This window comes from Amaranthus tricolor, chromosome 8 (assembly GCF_026212465.1).
Source record: "Amaranthus tricolor cultivar Red isolate AtriRed21 chromosome 8, ASM2621246v1, whole genome shotgun sequence".
Classification (NCBI taxonomy): Eukaryota; Viridiplantae; Streptophyta; class Magnoliopsida; order Caryophyllales; family Amaranthaceae; genus Amaranthus; species Amaranthus tricolor.
This window is the reverse complement of record NC_080054.1, coordinates 6,625,179-6,629,251: the sequence shown is the minus strand read 5'-3', so window position 1 is coordinate 6,629,251 and position 4,073 is coordinate 6,625,179. Positions and strand designations below refer to the sequence as shown.

Sequence of the window (4,073 nt, the reverse complement as noted above, 5' to 3'; positions counted from 1 at the left end):
TGTTCCAACTGAAATAGACTACATTTAATAAAGCTTGATTATAAGTTTATTAAGTTGATTGGGGTTATTAAGTAAGTTAATTCGAGTAATAATATTATTATTTTGATAATATTGACTCAAGTATTTGATTTGTTAACATTTTCAAGAAAGAGGTATATTTTATTTAATGTATCAAATTCGTATAAAGAGTACTTCGATAAAAGTGTATTTTGATTATATTTTATTAATTGATTATTATCCTATCTTTATAAAAATAAATTTAAATAAAGTATTGAAAAATAAATTCCCGAATGCAATCCTTATTCATACTACCCATTTTTTTTTATTTTGTAAATCGTTTATTATACCCTTACAGCATGTCTTATATAAGACTGTTTTACGATGAGACGACTTTAATAAAATTTAACGGGTCAAAGCTAAAAATGAACCCATTATTTTCCCTTCTAACCGACATACCCTTCCCCATTTCTTTCTTCATCCTCATCATCTTTTACCTTCAAACTCTCAATCCCTTTCTTCCCCTTCTCTCACGTCCCACTCCCCTCACCCACAGCGGCGGCACAACCAAGCCCAGCCATGAGTTCCACCACCAACAGCAACCGCTTCTCCTCCTCCCTTTATTATTGGTAACCACTTTTCCCGCTTTTGCTGTTTTGTTTTCAATTTAAATGTTAGAGTTTTGTAATTAATTTGAGGTTTTTAAATCAAATTTAAGCATCACCTTGAATTTAAGATGAGTATATGGATTCAATTAGTAATTGAGTTGTTTTTAGTGTTGATTAGAATTGGTTATTTGGGTTATTTAAGTTTTACTATCAAATTGAGTATTTGGGATTCTGAAATTTCAGTTCATAAACTGAACTTTCTGTTTTTGCTGTTTTGGGGATGGTTTGGATTGTTTTTGGGTTCTTATGTATCTTGAGATTTGTAGAAATATGAGTCACGGTCGTGTGGGCACTTGAATCACCTCGAGATGAGTTCGTATGAGGAAGTTATGTCCAAAATACTAGTAGACTGTCATAAAGATCGACAATGAGGTTCCGTTTTGTTCTGTCCGAATTTGTGTTGCTGTTTTTGAAATAGTTAGAGTCGTTTCAGGGTTTTGGTGTCTGCATGAGATTTGTAGAGCTTCGAGTCGCGATCACGTGGACACTTGAATCGCTCCAAAATGAGTTTATATGAGAGAGTTATGTTCAAAATAGTGAAATACTAGCAGGCTGTCTTGGAAATCCATAACGAACCTTCTGTTTTGGCTATTTTGGGATCGTTCTAATTGTTTCTGGGTTTTAGTGTCTGAATAAGAATAGTAGAGCTCTGAGTAATGGTCGCGTAGCCACTTAAATCGTCTCATTTGATTTCCGTATGAGTGAGTTATGCCTGTTTTACTAAGAGGTGTCCTAAAATCATTACGGGATTCCTAATTAGATGAGTTCTTAATTGAGAAATCTATGGAAACCTCAAGTATAATTGTATGTGTGTGTTCACTTTAATCTAATTTAAATGAATTCAGTAATTATTGATATGTGATGGTAATAGATTGTGATTGAGGAGTTTTGAGGAAGAATTCTAAAATCAAATGTAATTTGGGTTTTATGATGTATAAATGGTAGATTGTGGAATATTGAAGCAATTTGTTAGAATTGTTAATTATTATACAAAGATTAGAATATCGATAGGATGATAAGATATAGAAAGATTATGGAAATTTGATGTTCTTGAATATTAGGAGATTCTTGTGAAATTGCTAATGGTGGATAAATCTTGTTGTTATTAATTGAATAGTTGGGTAATGTAAGTGTTGGATATGACCTTGAATATATACAATTGGTTGTTCTTGAGAGTATCTTGGGTTTGTGTGGAAAATATTAGTTGAATGGATAACTTAGTTGTGTTCTTTTTGGATAGTTTGTTATTCTTGATTGATTTCTTGGTTTTGAGTCTAGATGAGCATAGAAGTGTTTGAATTGGAAATGCAAAGGAGATTGTGGAGACGTACGATCTTTACAAGAACATAAGCTAGCTTTAAATATGGTTATATAATTTCTTATGATTTTTGGGGGTTAGAGTTAGAACTTGCGCAATCTTTGAAATTAGAATTATTAGAATAGAAGATGGAACTAAGATGCGATCATAGGAGGAGATACAATGAGTTATATGAACCTAGTTTGTAGTATCGAAGCTTTGTTGTGATGTTATGTTTGTTATGCTCCAGGAGACGACATCATCGAGGAACCTTTCTAGTGATCGTGGAGAAACGGACTTCGCTTCTTGAAGCGTTATTGGTGAGTAGTAACAGTCCCTTAAAAAGGGGTCTGGCCAGGCTACCATTTGAAAAATGTTTATTTAAAGTTTGTGAAATTTATATGAATGTGATAAATGTTTTATGAATGATTATGCTGATATTGATATGGTCAATGGATCGGGCTTGCGAGCTGCTCATTGACGGAGTTGAGGAACATGGCTTCCTACTCCCTGTTTTGAAGCGAATTGTCATTGAGATATTGACTAGCTTCACCCGAGAGAGACATAGCCTTAGAGCTATGGATGTTCCTCTCAACTAGACTCCCTGTGCGCACATAGATCTAGGAAACTGATGTTGCTTTTAAACCATTGTTTTGAATTGCTGTGTTTAATTATTTTGGATTGTTGCTTCTCACTCAGTTTAATCTGATTCCCTGTTGTTTCCATCTTTTAGTTTGATCACAGATCGGAACCGTCGGGAACGATGGGTTAACGGCGTTGAATAGCGTTCCAAGGATGTATATTGAGCTGAGCATGTAGGAATTTGTAATTTTGTATTAGGTTTTTGGATAAATGTATATTTGTTTTGGTTGTGCTGGTTATATCGGTCTTGTAGAGAATTGTATGACTATCTTGTGTATTAGTTAGATGTTGGTTTTAGGATTTAGCTGAGTTAGTCACGTTGAAGAGCTTGTGACCCCTTTGCTTGAGTTTTGGAAGTGTGATTTCAGTTTCTTGGAAAACGAACCTAGTGATGACCCTGTTTACCCAGTCAACGGTAAGTCGGGTTGTTACACCAACAACCCTATTTATTGCAGCAATAAATGCTGAAAACATCGAATCTAGACATCCTTTGAACGAAAGGTGGTATCCCAAACCTAAACCGGGGAGTCGATAAGTCGGACCCCCAACAAGGGGATAAACGTCAAAGATTTGTCCAAGTATTTTCATATAATGTCCGTGAAGTCGATTAGTCGGACCCTCCATGAGGGGGAATATTGAAAAACTTTTTCTAAGTATCAGATCTTGATTATGACCGGGTAGTTGATAAGTCGGACTACCAAGATGGGGTAAAATGACAACAGATTCTCTAAGTTATAAAAATTCTGTTAAAGCCGTAGGGTCGACAAGTCGGACCCTGAATTACACCCCAGGACAGATACAAATTATTTCAAGTGTTGGGATGTTCGCATGGTCGATAAGTCGGACCCCCAAGTGCCCCCAGTTAGGGTGAAAAAAATTCTAAGTATGGGAGAGATGCTTCCGTTTTTTCAGTATCAGCCGAGGCATGGAATTACAAAATCTTTCCGTGTCCTAGAAGGAAAAGGGGGGACATGTTAGAACAAAGAAAGCGATTCCAAGCGATTCCAAGTCTTTTTTAATCCCCCGCAACATCTATAAGTCGGACTCCCTTAAGTACCTCAGTGAAGAATAAAAATCTAAGTACATATTCAAGCCGCGTCTTCCATACATGTGGCTCATTGACTGGCGAGTCAACTCATTTATGCCGCGGTATCATATTTTCCCTTAACTCTCCGGCTCGTATCACGACGACGAAAAGGAAGGTAGATCAGGTCAAACCAGCATCCTGTCCGTAGGGTCTATAAGTCGGACCCGCCTTGATGGTGATCTCCTTCAAAGACATCCAGGTCCTTGGAAATCTGTGCGGTCGATAAGTCGGACCCTCCTTGGGGGCTGCCTTATTCCAAAATATTCTAAGTATTGGGGCTTCCGCGGCATCATTAGAGCATGTATCAGGATCCGACTCCTGCATCTATTCTCCTGCTGCTAAATAATAAGGACGGACAAAGACATTCCGCGGACTTCTCGAG

At 36.9% G+C, this 4,073-nt stretch overlaps 1 long non-coding RNA gene across 1 annotated transcript; it reads left to right on the top strand.

The window, feature by feature from the left end:
* The first annotated feature begins 470 nt into the window (after positions 1–470).
* Positions 471–2,935, top strand: LOC130820204 (uncharacterized). Its single transcript, XR_009045131.1, has 3 exons — positions 471–626; positions 2,213–2,282; positions 2,696–2,935. It is a non-coding gene; the product is annotated as an uncharacterized LOC130820204 (long non-coding RNA).
* Positions 2,936–4,073: the final 1,138 nt, after the last annotated feature.